This window comes from Eumetopias jubatus, unplaced genomic scaffold, assembly GCF_037043125.1.
Source record: "Eumetopias jubatus isolate StellerSeaLion01/CBP00866 unplaced genomic scaffold, mEumJub1_p1.0 scaffold_15, whole genome shotgun sequence".
Taxonomy (NCBI): domain Eukaryota; kingdom Metazoa; phylum Chordata; class Mammalia; order Carnivora; family Otariidae; genus Eumetopias; species Eumetopias jubatus.
The window spans coordinates 82350382-82369613 of record NW_028274821.1 but is presented as its reverse complement, the minus strand read 5'-3'; the positions used below and the strand labels follow the sequence as shown (position 1 = coordinate 82369613).

At 46.6% G+C, this 19232-nt stretch overlaps 1 protein-coding gene across 2 annotated transcripts in view; it reads left to right on the top strand.

Annotated features, from left to right (window-relative positions):
* TTLL11 (tubulin tyrosine ligase like 11) overlaps positions 1-19232 on the top strand; it is a 222178-nt gene that overhangs the window by 68445 nt on the left and 134501 nt on the right. The window lies entirely within an intron of this gene.

The window sequence follows — 19232 nt, the reverse complement described above, 5'->3', positions numbered from 1 at the left end:
AACCTGGTCAGAGGCATCTCCGTCTCCCCACTGCCCAGCACAAAGGCATTTGTGTGAAACGCATGAATATTGAGAGAGGTTTTTCAGTCTTCGATGGAAATTTAAGCCAGTGCTAAGAATGCCAAGACAGAGTATTCTGGGTGTTGCTGGCCTATTGGAAATGTGGAAATGGACTTATTTTAATTTTTCATAAAAATGGAATCTTGAGACTAATTATCTCACTATTTGGTGAGAGATCATTTAGGAGAGGAAAAAAGTGAAGACTTCTCCTTGACTGAATGGTATCCCAACTTGGGTTAACTTTTTTTTTTCCCCTTTCGATATTTTTTCCCCTCAGAGACAGCCCTGTGCAGTAATACTTTGTGAGAGTAGAAGCTCTTTTGTTTAATTTTCTAAACTTCAATTTGACCCCCAATACATTTAATGTTTTAAGTCACAGCTGTTCTAATCTTGCTCCTTTGCGGTACTGATTTATTATGTGCAATTGTGAGATGAATGGGATCATTAGAGAGCCACTGCCTTGACGTGCTTTCCCCCCTCTAATGGCAAAGCTTTTAAAAAAGAAAACTGAAAGAGGTAAACATTTTTGTGGGAGACTGTTTTAAAGGTGAAGAAAGCCCTGCTTCCCAAATCGAGTAAAAGGTCATTGTTCACCCTTCAATTTTTGTCCTTTCATTTCATTCGGCAAAAGTTCTTAGTGATGTCACCTTAGTCACTTGAGGACATGTCTAATTTTCTCCCAGGAAATAGGGGCCCCAATCTTGACTTCAGTGCCTGTTTCAAAAGGAAATTATGAAAATTGCTTTGCTTGTACCTCCTCTTCTTGTCTCCAAAGAAACGGAGTAATCCCTGCGACTGTTTCTTGTTCAGTTTCTTTTCTGTGTCATTGCCTTTTGCAGGAGCTGTTTCAGGGAAGCAAAGGAGAGGAGAGATTTGGGGTGAGCAGGACGCAGTAATCCGATCCTCTAGCTCGTTATTGAACTCATTCTCTCGTCCTTTCCTGCCCCCCCAAGCACACACCCCCTCTTCCACCTCCTTCTGAAACTCATCCCACATGTTTCTGGAAGAGTTTGAAGACCAGGATAAAAGGATTTGTTTGGCTAGAACAGATCTAGTAATAACGCTTCTCTGTCCCTTTGGACCTGACGGCCCCCTTCCATTTTCTTTTTATTTTGATGTAATTTCAGACTTACTGATAAATGGTAAGAATAATACAAAGAATTTCTACACACCCTTCACTCAGATAACCCCAAATGTTAGCGTTTTACCACATTTACTTCCTCCTGCCCTCCCTCTCCCCTTTTTGAGAGTAAGTTGCATACATGATACCCCTTTACCCGGAAACACTTCCGTATGTATTTCCTAAATAAAACATTATCCTTCATAACCACAGAATCATGAAATTAACATTGATCCAATGCTCTTGTCTAATCTAATCGTATTCAGAATGGATCCGGATTTTGACAGTTATCCCAATACCGTATAGCGAAATAACTGGATCCAGTTGTGTCTCTCGAGCCTCCTGTAATCTGGAAGAATGTTCTAGTCTTTCTTGTGTTTCATGACATTGGTATTTCTGATGAGTGCAGGCTAGTTATTTAGCAGACTGCCCCTCAATTTGGGTTTGTCTGGGGTTTCCTCATTATTAGCTTCAGGATAGGCATTTTTGGCAGGAACGGCATAGAAGCAGTGCCGTGTCTTTCTCAAGGGTATCATCCGGAGGCACATGATGTCACCGTGTCTTCTTACTGGGGATGTTAACTTTAATCATTTGGTTAAGGTGGTGTCTGCCAGATTTCCACTGAAAAAATTACTATTTTCCCTTTCCGAATTAATAAGTACCTTGTGGGAAGATACTTTAAAACTGTATAATATCCCTTTACTCCTCAGATTTTCACCCTCTCGTTTGAACCTCTGTTAGTGATCCTTGCCTGAATCAGTTATGATTGTGATGGTTGCCACATGGTGATTAGCTAACCCCATCGTTCCTTCTGCATTTGTTAGTTGAGTTTCTACTGCAAGGAAGAAATTCTCTTCTCATGGATTTATCTGTGGAGGTATGCATGTGTTTTGGTGTGGACTCGTGGATTCTTACTTTATCCAGTGGGTTATAATCCTTTACTATCCTTATTTGTCTTGACACTCAAATTATCCAAGGTTTGGCCAGTGGAGTCCTGTGTCCTTTAGCAGTTCCTGTTCTTCTTTATTTTTTAAAGATTTTATTCATTTATTTGACAGAGAGAGGGAACACAAGCAGGGGGAGTGGGAGAGGGAGAAGCAGGCTTCCCACGGAGCAGGGCGCCCGATGTGGGGCTCGATCCCAGAACCCCGGGATCATGACCTGAGCCGAAGGCAGACGCTTAACGACTGAGCCACCCAGGTGCCCCAGTTCCTGTTCTTCTGTGAGTACTCTCTTCCTTTTGCCACAACAAGATGTTCCAGGCTTTTCTCATCTTTTCCCTGCCCCAGCTTTGGAATCACCCAACTCTCCAAGAATCCCTAATTTTTTTTGGTGGGTGTGAAGTGTGCTCATTGCTACCAGGTATCATTCCAATGCCCTCCCCTTTTATAAAAAATATTTTGTGATATTATCTTTACTATCCTGAAATGACACATAATCAACCTACACACATAGTTTAAAAACAAAATAACACCCGAAGTGTTCTCTAAAAGAGAAAATAAGGGAAAATGTATACATTTCAGTAAGTAAATGCTTTGGCACTGTTACACTGAAAGACATAATAAAGTGATCAAATGCTTGCACCTACCTATAAGGAATAGCTTTGGATATAAAAAAAGTAGGACAATTTGATTTAAACATTATAGTGTGTCTCTGTCTCTTGATGGATGGATCGATCGATAGATGGAATAAGCCACGACGCCATCAGTAATGTGACGCTGCTTAAATGTTGAACAACTCTTGATAAAATTCCAGGGAAAGAAAGGGCAAAGTATAATTTTCCCTCTATTTATACAATTGCTGCACTCCTGGAAAATTGTGAGGCTCAACTTAAATCACGTAGACAATTCTTTTTGTTTGCTTGTGACACAGAGTTGGGTTCTAGGCTCGCTCCGTGTTCTCTACACACAGGTCTTTGACTTCACGAAGGTGCGGCAAGACCGCCCAGTACACAGCTGTTGGTCTGCCGCTCAGGCCCCTGCCCACTGAATGCTGGCAATGCTCTCCATTCACTGTGACAAGCAAAAACACTCCTCGAAATTTCCAAAACCCTCCCTAGGTGGCAGTACCAGCCCCATCGAGAACGCCGATCCATCTCCATGGAGCAGAGCAGTTTCATCTCTCCTCCTTAAGAAACACAAATGCTGTTATATTGCTTGAAGGTGTTTAATTTTTAACACTTTCCAGAATTATGTCTAACATTACAGGTTTGCCGGACTCCCGTTTTACTTTTGGAATGAGGATGACCCTGATCTGTCTCTCTGCCCGGGTGGCGAAGCAGCCTCAGGTCACTGCCTAGGGTGGCCCGAGCTTGCATGCAGGGAGGGTGTCCACTCTGGGTAGGAGGGTTGTGACCTGTCACAGCACCCTGCCATCCTGTAGGCAGTCTTGTCATGACCCTTGTTCTCCAAAGAGCGTATGGAAAGATCCCTGGGAGCCCGAAGCAGACAAAGACCTCCACTATACAGAAGAGGAAACTGAGGCCCAGAGAGGAGATAGACTTGGCCAAGTCACACAGTGAGTCAGAGATACTAATTAGGCGTAGAGCTAAAGAAGTACCAAAGATTGGAAAGGACCCGGGAGAGCATCCAGGCCACTCTCTTCTGGGTGAATCTCCTTCACACCTGGATGGGTGCCCAGGCTCCAGCCTGCACTTAATCATTTTCAGAAATGGACAATTTAATATTTTTCTAGGCAGTTCATTCCACCAAGGACTGTTCTAAATTTTTAAATTATTCCCGAGTTGAGACCTTTCTACCTGTATCACATCTTCTCTTCCCCATCCCCACTGGATGTGGTTTGGCGCTGTTAGTCCCACGAAACATATACGTTCCCTGTAGACCCAATGATAGCACTTCAGGAATCTTCAAGTTGTGTCCCTGTCTCCTGAGCTTTCTTAGCTGCAGTCTTTGACATTGTACTTGACGTTGAGATTGATGTGATGAATAAGCCTGAGTTCTTGTCCTTATGAAGCTTTTTGTGTAATAGGAAGGCCAGTACTCCACAAGTACTGGACACAAGGCTGATGTGAAATACCCCGACTTCCTTTTCCAAAGCGGTGTAGACGAAAGAGGCTGGGTTCTGGAACCAGCCATGCTTGGGCTGATGCTGTCCATAAGTGCGCATATGGCCTTGTGTTAGTCTTTGCTTCCCGCTCTGAGCCTTGTTCTGTCCTCTGTAAAGCTGCTGCCACATGAACACTCCGTATAGTGTTGAGTAAAAATGCTCTAAAGCACCCAGCACTGGGACGCCGAATGCATGGTTATTTCTTCCCCTTGCTCTTTTTATTCCCCCAGTGTGACATGTTTGAAGAAACTTCTAGATATTTGGGAAGGGCTTACAGCTCAGAATAAAATGATTTATCAGAGTAATATCACTCAGATTTATCTCTGCTGCTCTTGGACTCCACCCTTTGTTAGATAACCAGGGGATACGTGAAAAATTAAATGGGCAAAACACCAACAAGGAGATCGTGCCTATTTGAATTCAAGGTAAAGGCAAAATAGTAACTTGTCTCTCAGATTAACTGTTGCGTGTTTAATGTTAGAACACATATTGACTAGTGTCACTGTTGACAAATATGGCCATATCACTATGTCTTCTATGTTGAAATTATAATCAGCCCACCTTATTAATCTGAATATATGTGAGCTCCTGCCGGTGTTCTCCAAGTACATTATAGATTAAAAAGTGTTCTCTGGTCATGCAAGTGTGGAAAAGAGAGGTTTGTTATAATGCCCGTTTGATGGATGAAGATATTGACGCTGTGGTGTTACCACGTACCCTACTATTTTAAGAGTACTTAACTCTCTGTGGCTGCTCAGTCTATGGGATTCTATCCTGATATCCTGAATGCTGTCCTATTGTGGTTGTCACATAACCAGCCTGTCTTTATGGGTCATAGGTGAGGTCTTCCCTAGAGAGGGTGAACTTCCCAGGGTCAGTGTTAGGTGATCTCGTAGCTGAGCCTCCAGGGAATGTAGGTGTGCTCCCAGGCACGGGGAAATGCTGCCTTCTGCCAAACAAGGACACACCGCAGAGCCCTGTGGTACTGAGATGAGAATCAACAATTCCGTAAACAGAACCGTCTAGTTGCATGCTCTTCTTTGGGTTTATTTCCTTCTGCTCTCCTTGAGTCATTAATAATAGCCTTTTAGAGCTTGGTCCCATCTGGGCTGTGGGCAAGTAAGGAAAGAGTTGGAGCCCAGGCTCGGTTCAGGGCATTAATGGGGATCAAACTCCCCTCCTGTCCTAAGTCCTTTGTGATGGAGACGGTGACTGGAGAGATATCCCCAAAGGGAAGGTGGATTGGGGGGAGACAGTCAGGGGAACCTGTTTCACACAGAGGGTGGCCTCCAGTGCTCTTCTCTGATTTATTAAAGAAGCAGGAAAATTTCCTTACACCTGACCACTGAGGTCAGGAAGGGGATACTGGGCCAACAGTGCCTGTGAGCCCATCAGGAGTAGGCAAAGGTCTTGTCCAGTGGCCACCTGCTACCACTGAACTAAAGGGAGGTGGGGGAAACAGTGTTTATTCAAGGAAAAGTGGCTTATAGAGCTGGTCTACAGCGGTGCAGTAGAGTTCCCTTGTAGAGCTCAGCCCACCTTGGCTTCCAACCAGCACACTCATCTGGAACACCACAGAGCTTCCCGGTGATCAAAGGCACATAAAAGTAATTCCTACATGTCAACACCTTCGTGCTCCTTGAAATTTAAACCAGCAGTTGAAATCTGGAGGCTTGCAGGAGATCCTGTTCTCACTCTCCTGGTGTAAATGATCAGGCTAATGACTGACAAGTTCCCAGAAGGGCACTTGGCTGCCAGGCCAGGTTGTCAGAGGGGATTGGTTTCTTGGTTTGTCAGTTTATATGCAGTGCTTTTCTGGTAGTGACCAGCGCGGCGCTGCTGTCCTGCCTGCCCAGTGACCTTGAGCCAGGCAGACCCAGCAACAGGCCAGGCCGTTGGCACTCAGGGCAGCAAGTGTCCAGGTTCATGGCCCTGGTCCCCAGAGTCATCTCAGACTTCCCTGTCTCGCCCCCACTCTTTACTACTCCTGCCCTCCTGACATTTGACCCGCCACGTCCTAACTGTGATTCACAGGTATCTGACTTCTCTGAACCTCAGATCCCTTATTTGTAACGTTATTAAAAATGGTATCACACACATGCACAAAGCATACTGAAGAACAAAACAAAAATAACACATTTTGGGCAAAATTGGGGAAGGGGGTCAAAAGGTACGAGCTTCCAGTTATAAAATAAATAAGTCACAGGGATGTAATGTGTAGCATGATTGATATAGTTAATAATACTGTGTTGTATATTTAAAAGTTGCTAAGAGAGTAAATCTTAAATGTTCCCATCTCATCTCATTTTTCTTAAAAATTGTGTAACTATGTGTGGTGATGGATGTTAACTAGACCTATTGTGGTCATCACTTTGTAATATATACATATATTGAATCGTTATGTTGTACATCTGGAACTAATATAATGTTATATGTCAATTACAACTCACTGAAAAAAGCATATATAGAATATATATTTGATGAAGAGGTGATAGCCAATAAACTGAGTATCTGCCCCCCAAAATAATAATAGCAAATATTTATGTAGCACTTAGTACGTGCCCAGCACCACTTTTAATATTTATTTATTTATATATGTATTTATTCTAGCACCACTTTTTTTCTTTTTTTAAAAAATTTAAATTCAACTAGCCAACATACAGTACATCAGATGTACTACATAGTTTCAGATGTAGAGTTCAATAATTCATCAAGCTGTGTATAACACCTAGTGCTCATCACATCACATGCCCTCCTTAATGCCCATCACCCGGTTACCCCATCCCCCACCCACCTCCCCTCCAGCAACCCTCAGTTTGTTTCCTAAAGTTAAGAGTCTCCAATGGGTTGTCTCCCTCTCTGATTACTCCCCATTCAGTTTTCCCTCCCTTCCCCTATGATCCTCTTTGCTGTTTCTTATATTCCACATACGAGTAAAACCATATGATAATTGTTTTCCTCCAATTGACTTATTTCACTCAGCATAATACCCTCCAGTTCTATCCACGTTGATATAAATGGTAAGTATTCATCCTTTCTGATGGTCCGAGTAATATTCCATTGTATATGTACATATACCACATTTTTATCCATTCATCTGTCGATGGACATCTGGGCTCTTTCCACAGTTTGGCTATTGTGGACATTGCTGCTGTAAACATTGGGGTGCAGGTGTCCCTTTGGATCACTGCATTTGTATTTTTGGGGCAAATACCTAGTAGTACAATTGCTGGGTCATACAGTAGCTCTATTTTTAACTTCCTGAAGAACCTCTATACAGTTTTCCAGAGTGGCTGCACCAGCTTGCATTCCCACCAACAGTGCAAGAGGGTTCCCCTTTCTCCGCGTCCTTGCCAATATTTTTTGTTTCCTGACTTGTTCATTTTAGCCATTCTGACCGGTGAGAGGTGGTATCTCATTGTGGTTTTGATTTGCATTTCCCTGAGGCTGAGGGATGTGGAGCATTTTTTCATGTGCTTGTTTGGCCATTTGTATGTCTTCTTTGGAGAAATGTCTGTTCATGTCTTCCATTTCTTGACTGGATTATTTGGGTTTTTGGGTGTTGAGTTTGATAAGTTACAGATCTTGGATACTAGCCCTTTATCTGAGATGTCATTTGCAAATATGTTCTCCCATTCCGTCGGTTCCCTTTTAGTCCTGTTGACTGTTTCCTTGCCAGCACCACTTTTTAAAAAATTTTTTATTGCTATGTTAATCACCATACATTACATCATTAGTTTTTGATGTAGTGTTCCATGATTCGTTGTTTGTGCATAACACCCAGTGCTCCACGCAGAACGTGCCCTCCCTAATACCCATCACCAGGCTAACCCATCCCCCCACCCCCCTCCCCTCTAGAACCCTCAGTTTGTTTCTCAGAGTCCATCGTCTCTCATGGTTCGTCTCCCCCTCCGATTTCCCCCCCTTCATTCTTCCCCTCCTGCTATCTTCTTCTTCTTTTTTTTTCCTTAACATATATGCCAGCACCACTTTTTAAAAGAGCTTCACGTGTGTTAACTCATTCAGTCCTCAAGATATCCCTTGTGAGGTACATATATTATTCCCATTATATCCAAGAAAAAACAGAGGCAGAGAATTTAAGTGTTTTGCCCAAGAATATATATATATTTTTAATAAACAAAAAGGAAAAATCAATATCAGTAGATGAGGATTAAGTAAAATAATGACTTAATGCAAATGAATTGTAGGTGCTCATACATGGTTATTATATATTATTATTAATTATATCCTGAAATTTTAAGCTGTGAGCCTTCCTCTCAGATCTGGTATATGACAGATGATGTGATTTAGCAGACAAAGTGTAGCCTTGGAGAATTTGGACACACACTCGTGTTCAGATCCTGGCTCTCTAGTGCACAGCCGTCTGACGCTGGAGGAGCACCTGACACACTAAGTCCCATTTCCTCACCGCTGATGGAGGGAGCTGTAACAGTGTTATGCTGAACCATACGAAATTGCCAATATCCATATGGCTGGTTTTAACCTATAAAAATGGCGATTTCATCTGGCTCACCCTTGAACGTCTCCCTCATCGGATTGCTCATAAGGAGTGAAAATAACCCGTGGAAAGCTGAGGCTGTTGCATCAAAAGAGGTGGAGAGTGCTGAGAGCAGTAGAGGACAGTCAGATGTGTTGGGAGGTAGAAATGTCAGAACTTGGTGACCCGATAAGGGCGGGTGATGTGCAAGAAGGTGGGAGCCAGGGTGACTCCCAGATTTCTGGCTCGGGGACAGGGGTGGATGATGGCACTCTTTACTGGTATGGGGAACACAGAAACAGTAGATTTGAGGAAAGAGACAATGGATTTATTTTTGGCCAAGTCGAATATTTGATGCCTATGGAGATGCCTAATATGGGTCTGGAGCCCAAGAGAGAGGTGTGTGCCGGAGATAAGAGAATGGGGAGCCAGCTGCATTCAGGGTACTTTCACTGAAGTCCCGGAAATGATTGAAGTCACCCAGGATTCGCACCGGAAGTCGTGCTCCCTGTCACCCCGAACAAAAGAGTAACATGGAACAAAGGAAGACAGGGGCTGGGCGGGGTTCCAACCAGCGTTTGCTGTGTCCCACTCCATGCAGGTTCCGGGCTGGATGGGGGACAGAGGAGGGCAGGGGAGCTGTTTTCCCGGCCTTCAACGAGTTGGCAGTTGAGTTAACTCAGCCCCTTTTTTGTAGTCCTGGGAGTATGGGGGAAAAGCTCTAGTTACAAAGTAGAACAATGAAAATGCCCTCACTCATCCTGTAGAGTTAGATCTTATATATGCATACAACACGTGTAGCCCAATGCCTGGCACTGATCCACACTGCAAATGGTGGTGCTGTTATAGCCAGAAGAACCGGGGAGGGAGGACTCCTGGTTTGAATGTTGCAAAATATGACACCGATATTCTCGTTGTTGTTGTTGTTGTTGTTTTAAGTTCAACGTGTAAAGTATGGTAAGAATGCAAGAGATATAAGGACCGTGGTGTTGGGAAGAAGGAAAAGCTAGGGCTGGTGATCTGAAGTGCTTTTGATTATAATGTAGTCATAGACATTTGGAGGTGAGCTAAAGATTATTTAGCCAGTTCATTAGCAGGAAACCCTCAGTATTGAAAAATGAGTTTAGCTGGAAGGGGAGCTTAGTAACCAGGTGTTGTGTTCCAGGTGGGATCGGCTGTGATGCCTTCTGGGGTCCCAGGAGGAGACTGTGGGGAAGAGGGGGGTAGAAGAGCGAGGCCTGTGGGGCCAGGGAATCCCACGAGGCTGTGGGCTGGACTCGGCTGGGGTGAATGTGAGGCCGCCGTGGGAGGAGAGCGGGGAGCAGCTGAGGCTCAGGAGACAGGCCCAGTCCCTGGGGACTGTGCACAGGACAGTGGAGTTGGTGTTCAGATTCTAGCCAAGCAGGTCAGGGAGGAGCCACAGTAGGGGATCTGGAAGATGATCAGGAGACCAGGACAGAATAATAAAAAATAAAGTGAAATGAAACCAAAAGTGGTACTATAAAAAATAATCCTGTGTTAAATACAAATGCGAGGTAGTATTTAATTCTCACAGAGGCCACAGGAACAAGGTGATGTTCTTCCTGTCTTCTAGGTGGGGATACTGAGTACACACAGGTTAAGCAGCTCGGCCGGGGCTCAGCTTGGAAGTGGCCACGCTGAGGTTTGAACCCGGGTCTGTCTGGCTCCAAAGCCCATGCATGCCCTCTGCTCTCCTGCTCCCCACAGACACTCAGATACACGGAGTTGCAGCCCGGGGCCCCCCTGTGCTCAGGCCCAGCAAGCCTGGTCAGAGCCTGGTCAGGGAACTTGGGAGAGACGGGGGGAGGGCGGGGAGGCCAGGCTCTGCTGAGCGGCCTGGCTGGTGAGCTGGCTGTCCTCGCGTCCTCTCTCCTGGTGTTGAGGGGGAGACCTGAGAGGAAAATGGACAGTCTCACCACATGACCGGTGCCTTCCTTTTAAGCAAGTTTTATAGTCCCAGGTGTGTTCGAGAGTGGCTTTTTGATTGCTCACTAATGATGGATAGATGATGGCCCACATAAAGTTGCTGCTCACTAAGAGTGGGATCCATTAAACTGCATTGACAAGAGGGGACTGGGGGGGGAGGAATTCGTGGAGAGGCTCCTCTTGGTCTTCGTGACCATCAGCACCCGCTTCCTGGAGCGTGTGTGGTGCTGTGTCCACCTCCCACATGCTTTGAGAACCCCTTCAGCTGGGCGGCCGCGGGCTCCGTTCTCTCTGGGCCTCCCCTTCCTCTGTCTCCCTGGAATGGAGGCTTGAAGACTGAATACAGCGATCGCTCTGAAAAGCATCCAAATGTATGATAAGACCAGACAAATGTTATGTTATTATTCAGAACGAGGAAGAGAGAACTTATTTCCAGGTTCTCTTCTGAAAGAGCTCTTCCGATGACTGAATCAATTATAGTGGAAGGAACTTTAGGTTAGAAATCTGGGGATTTTGTGCTTTGGGTCTGGCTCTGCCACTAGTTGTGTGGCCTTGAGCAAGTCTGCAGTTTCTTTGTTTACAAAGTGTGTGTGTCTGTGAGAGGTGGGGGGGGGGGAGAGAGGGAATTCCTTCCTGGGCCTGGCCGGGCTCTGTGGCTGAACGGCTTCTCATACCGCCTGGCCCCAGCTAGAGCAAGATGAGTCCTGCCCCGCGGGGCTATAGTCCCTGCACGTTAACTGCTTTGAGTTTTCCCAAAGAATGTAGTTGTCATGGAAAGATCACAGACTTTTTGAATCTGATCTACTTGGGTTCAAGTCACTTTACTGCTCATTAGCTATGTGACTTTGGCCCTGGGACTCCACCTCTCTGAGCCTCTATTTCCCTGCAGGATTGTTGTGAGGATTCAGTAGATCGTGACTGCAAAGCTCATAGCACAGAATGTGTGTTTCACAAATGGTAGTTCAGAGGTAACTTTTCTTACTTGTTAAAATAATTTTGTTTCTACAGGAGAAGTCGGTTTATCTGACAGTCTGTCAGCTACATATCTGTTAGGTAATGTTCCTGCAGTTCATAAACGCCATAGTGATCAAGCTTCTTAATAGTATTTTGTAAAATATTTATCGAGCATCCACCTCACTACATACTGGGAATAGTGACTAAAATAAGGCATGGTCTTTATCCTCAACAAACAGGTGGTCAAGCGAGAGAGACAGAACAATGAATAAAAATAATAGCCCACCATATGTTTCCTCTGGCACTTTACATTCTTTACCTGATGCAATCCTCACAACAACCCTATGGCAGAGGCACTGCTATTATTCCCATTTTGCAGATGAGCAAACTGTGAGGCCCAGAGAGGTACGAAAATTGTTGAGGGTTACCTAGCTAGTAAGTGGCAGCGGTGCTGGGCTTTGTAAGCCCTGCAGGCTGTTGGCTGTCCTGTCCCCGTTCTTAGCTTTCCTAATGAGCAGTACTTACGTCACTATAATGCAAGATGGCTATCAACTTAAAGACACATGAGTAGTTATACCGTGCTCGAGATGTGCTGTGGAAAGGTGTAGAAAGCTGTGGCCGCTCTGCCCGGAGGGTTGTAAGCCAGGAGAGGATTCTCAGAGGGCACCTCTGAGCTGGGCCTGGGAGGCTGAGTGGTAGCTCTGCAGGCAAAGAGGCGGCAAAGAGGCGGCAGGGGTGCATGGGGGCGGGTGGGAAGCACTGTCAAGGGGTAGCGGCGAGAAAGCGGGATGGAGGGGAGGCAGGGGAAGGAGCTGAGGCTGTGGCTCTGACAGAGGCTAGGGCCCGCCTGCCAAAGAAGGAGGGCCTCTGAAGCCATGCCAGGGATTTGCACATGAGCGGCCAGCTACCACTCCTTGGGACTAATTCATGGTATTTCTTCCAAATTGCTCAAGTAAACCCAGGATACTCATCAGTGCACTACAAACGAATGGGGGTTTTTGCATTTAGCTTTTTTGGCTTTGCCACTAAAGTTTTCACGACTGGAACTCTTCAAAAGCGAGGGAGTGGCAAGCCATGTGCGAGCCGTGTGCCCATGCAGTGGCAGGTGCTGCTCCGGCCGCGGGACCCGCGGTCCCCCTGCCAACCACCGGCCTGAGAGGCTTATTCGGATCCCCTTCCTCCAGTTCAAGATATTCCACAGCTGAGTTTAAAATCAGAGTCTTGAGTCTCACCCCTGCCACACAGCAGTTCTTACTTTTGCTAATACTTCAAAAGTCACTGCGAAGGTCAAAATGAGCCCTTTGTATGAGATACTGGACAGCCCGGTCCGGTTCCGATTAACAGGAAAGGGCTTGAGGAATGAGGTGATGAAGTCTTATGTTGGCTTCGCGGCTCAGTGAATATTCGGTCAACGGAGTGAGCTCCCCATCTGCCCCTTCCCACCCCAGCCCCGCTCCCCTTCCTGCACCCCCTAAGTCTGTAAGCTGTGCCCCACATTGCCGCAGTTCCTGGGTGCCCCCAAACCCACCTCGGCCTTACTTCCCCAGCCCAGCCCAGACCTTCAAGACTTGGACAGCCCCGAATCTTCCTGGGTCTGGTCTCTTTTCTTCCAAACCATCCTCCCCATGAGTGCGAGCGGTACGGTGGCCTGCCACCCCCTGGTTGAAAATTGACCAGTTGCTTGCGGGCCAACTACAAATAGAAGGCATTTGGTGATCTCCTCCGCTCTTCCAGCCTCTCGTCCCCAGGCAGGCTCTTCTCTCTGCCTCTACCGTCCCTGTGGAACCGGGCCCATCATGGAAGCTGTAGCCATCGTGTGGGGGCTAATGACCCCAGATGTCTCTCCCGAGCTCCAGCTGCGCATTTCCAGGGGCCGCAGAGCCTGTCCAGTTGTGTGCCCTTTAGCCCCCTCTGTCTAGCCCACCCCCTCCCCTGTCTCCCCCTGGCCTCCCCGAGATCTCTGTCCACCCTCTGTCCTTCCCTGTGAATATAACCACCATCACCTAGATAAGTGGGAGCTGGCCTAGTACCCCTCTCTCCCTCACCTCGTCACTCAGTTCTGTTGATTTTACCTCCCAAACATTCTCAAACCTGCCTCCTTCCCCCTCACCCCACCCCAGCCTCAGTTTACGCTCTTCCTCTCTGCGCCCAGCCTCTCCCCACCACCCTGGGCCATTTTCTGTGCAGCAGACAGAGAGATATTTCTAAGTACACGTCTAATTAAGCTGTTTCCTTCTAAAGCCCTGCAGTGACTCCCTGTCACTTCAGGACATTGTCCAGTCTCCCTAAAATGATATTCAGGGCCCTTCCCCGTCAGGCCCCACCTCGTACCCAGCCATGATCTTCTTCCATCCCCTGCCTCACAGTCCTTCCCTCATTCACTATCCCCAGGGCCTCTGGAATCTGACTGTGCTTAAATCCTGGCTCCTCATCCCAGTGGCTGTGAGACCTTTGGCAAGTTAATTAACATCTCTGCCCCCCCTCCCCGTTTCCTTAGCTGTAAAATAAGGTTGTGGAGGATTGAATGAATTGATACATGTATGAGGGCCCGGGGTGTGTGTGTGCGAAGCTGCTTGTTATCTGGCCCTGGCAGATCTCACTGGTGAGATTTCCAGTGCACCCGCCACTTCACCACTCTCTGTTCTCCAGCCATTGGAACTGTTTGCACTTGCCCCGATATATCCCACTCTCTCCCGCTTTTATAAAAACTCCGCTGCAGCAGCACCATACCTGCCCCGTTCTTCCTCTTGGCGGCACCTGTCTCTCTCCCACTCTGCCCCTTCCCCGGCTGGCCCTCGGTAGCCTAACTGTGGACTGCCTCCTCCTCAGCTGACTCAGAGGTCACCCGGAATGTGGGGGGCAGGGATTTGCCCTGGGTGCGAGGCTCAGTCCGCCGAGGCTGGAAGGGGCTGGTCCCTGCATGCTTGCGCTTTGTGACATCGGCTTGTCTTCCGGACGCTTGTTTTACTCGTGCCTGCAACACCAAGGGTCTCGGTTGCTGAGATTGGATGCAAGTCCACCTGAGTGACAGGGGACCGCTCTAACTGGCTTTGACCTCCCAGGGATTGCAGACACCATATTTCCTCAGAAACTGTCCTCTTAGCTGCCCCCTTGTTGCTAATCATGTTTTGTGGCTTAGTATTCCAGTTGCTGAATTTCTCTCTCAAATATTTTAGCTTGCCTCCCCCAGCTGCCCAGCCGACTTCCTCAGGTGCATCGTAAATCTCCAGTCCAGATCTCCCGCTCTTGTAGACCCTCCCGATGCACTCATCTCAGCAGCCCAGCGTGAGCTCTCCGCTGATTAATGTCACTTGTGTGTTTGTAACATAGCCTTCAACTGTGGTGATGTCAAAATAAATCATTGTCCAGACCCTGTTATTTGGCAGAAGCCAGGGACCTTAGCGTGCCCTCCTTATTTTATAGGTGAGTACAACAAGGCCCAGGAGAGAACAGGGGACTTTCCCAAGGTCACACAGTCAGAAATTACCTGACTAAACTGGGGCTAGAATCCACATTCTCTGTTTTTTTTTTTTTTACTTCAGTTTTCTTTCTAACTCACCAAAAGCTATTTAGTTTCTTTATTCTATTAAACATTTTAAAAAAAAACTTAAAAAAATTGTGGTAAAATATGCATAACATAAAACTTGCTATCGTCACCATTTTTAAGTATATGGTTGAGGGGATCAAATGCATTCACACTGTTGTGCAGCCACCACCGCCATCTTTTTCCGTCTCCCCAGGCTGATGCTCTGTGCCCCTCACACGCCAACTCTCTGTCTCTCCCTCTCCTCAGTCTCTGGTAACCCCTCTACTTTCTGTCTCTGTGAATTCTGACTCCTCTAGGTACTTCCTGGAAGTGTGACCATTCAGTTTTTTTTCCTTCTGCGTGACAGTTTCTTTCGCTTAGCATAATGTCCTCCAGGTTCACCCACTGTGGCAGGTGTCCTTCCTTTGTATGGTTGAATAGTCTTCTGTTGTCTGTGGATAGTGCATTTTGTTTATCCACTCATCTTTTGATGGACACTCAGGCTGCTCCCACCTTGTGGCTATTGTGAGGCATGCTGCTCCGGACGTGCATGTACCAGTATCTGTTCACCAAGAAGTATTCCTTATATACATTTAGAGACACTTGCTCCTGACCATTGCTACTCATCTTTTTTTTTTTTCCCCCTAATGGAAAGTTGGGAAAATACAAAAAAGCGCAGTGAAGAATAGAAAAGTCACGGATGTTTTTGTGGTGTCTATTTGCAGGATTTCATATTCATGCTGCCCATAATTTTAGGTTTTATACATACTAAGAGAGAATTTTAACAGATAGTCCCATCTGTGTAGTAGGGAGAACACATGAAATGTATTTAAGGAACAGAGAGCATGAACACTGAATGTGACCTTGGCCAACCCTGGCCTTGCAGGAGAGGAGTTCATTCAAAGTATGATCTTACTTTACCTTAACAGTCTACAGAGGGAGCTCTTCGTAGTGGCCCTTCTTTAAGACCATCATGGTAGAGCGGCTTACTGCTAAGAGTTGGAATTTGGAATGGGGGTCTTTCCCAGTCACATTTCTTAAATATCCACTAGGGGGCAGTAAAAGACATAAATTTTTCAAAAGGCCAGATGCATGGCGAGCAATCAGGCCACCACATCCTCTTTGCATCTCTTTCAGCCATCCGCGCATAGTTATGAGATAATGGATTTCACGTCCAACAGCAGCTTTGGGTAAAACTGGAGATACCAGCAGCTGTAGCCTACGTGCAGGTTTTCCTCCTATTCAGGCTAACATTAGTGCGTAAAACTTCATTTGATACGTTGGTTCCTGATTGTATTTTTATTCAATTCACATTAGTTCAGTGATTCTCAAGCAGAGTGAACATCAGAATCACCGCACATGCTTTTTTCCAAAGTACCCATGCCCAGGTCTCCTCCCAGATCTATTAAATCAGAATTTCTGGGGCTGGGGCCTAGTTAGACTATATTTTTATCCTAGCCCATGTGTTCTTGCTAAGAACTAGTGCATTAGTTCTTAACTTTAATAACTGGGGGGAAAGAGTCACTCGAGTAAAAACTCAGAGGAGAGGTGAATATGAATTCTGGAAAATCTCTTTCCCTTTTAAAACTAGAAGCCACCGAAGGATCTGGTGGCCAAGGGAACCCAAAGCTCTGAGGCTTTCCCATAGATTGTACCTATATTATAACAAGCCAGGAACCTGGGCAGAAGCTTCTGGAACTGGGGAGGCCCTGGCAAACTCAGCATCTGTGGTTACAGCTCCGAGAAAGCCATGCTCAGGGGCCAGACTCCTTAGTGTGCAGCCAGAACTCAGACACCAACACTGTCTGCCATACTGAGAAAATCTTCCCTATAGTATTCAGGAAAAAGAGGCCTTTAATTTTATCTTAGGAGAGGTAAATGGGCGTAGAGAACCTGCAGTAAGGTCATATGTCCTTAGTTCTCATCCGAACCATCCAGCCAGCTGGGGGACCCAAGGCAAGTCATGTCACCTTTCGAAGCCTCAGCTTCTCAGTTTGAATTATGGGAGGGCTGGGCGGCGTTGATCTCCAAGGATCCTCCCGGTTCTAAAATTTCAATGATCCCATTAGTATTAATAATCATGATTTGTATGGTCCTACCCTGGCAAAGAGCAGAAGAAATATTCAGTAATGCAATGAATGACAGAGACTATTGACCATGTAGTTTAATTTATTTAAGGCATATACACTGAATTCAAAGGAGAAAATATTGCTCACCATAATATATTGAACTGTTAGTATCTTCAGCATAGTAAAAGCTTTCCAGAGGGAAAAATTATCCATCAGTGCAAACTTGACATTTTTCACTTCTTGATCCATAACTGCCATTTCTCCAGCATGCTTGTATTTACTGTGAAGGGCCAAATATAGGAATGCTTTGGATGCATATTAAATAACTACATAAACATCAAGGTCACAGTTGCACGAAAGGCTCAGGGGAGGGCCCTGGGAGGCTTGCATTGATCTCTTGTGAACTTCCATTCCCGAATCCTGCTGACAAGGGGAAACAATTGATGTGGACCATTATTAAGGTTTTAAGTGTTTCTCCATTGTTAAAGATCTTTTACAAGCCCGGAGTAACCGATAGTGCCCAAGGAATTGGCAAAACCTTCACTTAGAAATATAGGCTGGCCAGAGAGATAAGTAAAACCCAGAGTGCAGATGTCATGGGCTGAGCTGCTGCAGCAAAGGTGGAGGGCTGGGGCAAGTCCAGTGGGGAGGGGGGCACGCCATCTCCTTGCCCCCCACCCCGGGCATGGCTCTGAGTTATAGAGCCCAGAGCGGAAGGCCCACTCGGGAGTCTTGCACGGCTGGCGGAAGCTGCAGAGAGACTGGCTCCCTCTCCCATCTGCCTCCAGGCTTCCTCCAGCTCCCCCTCCCCCTCCAATTCCAAGTCTGTGCACTCTCTGTGGCTGCACAGAGGACCTAATGAGTGTCCAGGGGAATTGGGTGTGCATGAATCATGCAGACCTGCAGATCCAGACTGAGTGTCTGGACTGGTCAAGTGCCCCAGATAATTATGCGAATGTGCTGCTGACCTGGAGCTGGAAAGACAGCAGATATTATGGATGGCAGAATCTAGTTTCAAAAAGATCTCAACAGACCGAAGGAGGATGGGCCCGGTCTGCTAGAGTAACCAAACAGGAGATACAAATGATAACATGAACGTTTCCCCGCACTGGCTCCGCATTTGGTCTTACACTCGGCCCTTGGCACATTTCACTTTATCTCCTCCTTATAGTGATCCGCTGAGGGTAGGTTTGTAGATCCCCATTTTTATTTTTTTAAAGATTTATTTATTTATTTATTTGAGAGATAGAGTGAGTACAAGCGGGGGTAAGAGCAGAGGGAGAGGGAGAAGTAGACTCTCCTGCTCAGCAGGGAGCCCGATGTGGGGCTCGATCCCAGGAGCCGTGTAACCGACTGAGCCCCGCTGGCGCCCCGGCCCAGCCCCATTTATGAGTGCCTGCGATGCGCCAGATACTCCACACGGCACCGTCCACCTACTCTGACCCTCACAGAGAATATGATTCTCTTTCACAACACAAGGAGCAGAGATGTTCAGAGCGTGGGCACTGCAGTCCCACTGCCTGGGCCCCATCCTGGCCCCGCTCTTCCCGTGTGACCTTGGGCAAGTCACTTAAGTTCTCAGTGACTTCCTCATCTGTACAACAGGAGTAAGATTGTTCTGAGGATTAAGTGAGATAAGGAATGCACAGGTCCAAGCACACAGAGCCTGACCCGTGAAAGGCAGCCGTGAAGCCCAGCCATTCCTATTTCTTAAGGATGAAGTAACTTGTCAGCTAGCTGAGAGGCAGAACTGGGATTGGAATCTCCATCAAGGATTGGGCACCCCGCTCCGCGGGGAGTCTGCTGGTCCCTCTCCCCCTGCCCCGCCCCTCCTCTGCGCATGCTCTCTCTCTCTTTGTCAAATAAATAAATAAAATCTTCTTTAAAAATGGTCCTAGGCCATTATCTGCTCCTTCTCTTCCTCCTCCTCACCATTATCATATCGTCATGAGTTAAATGACTTGCCTGGTGTTAGACCTCCGACAAACACCC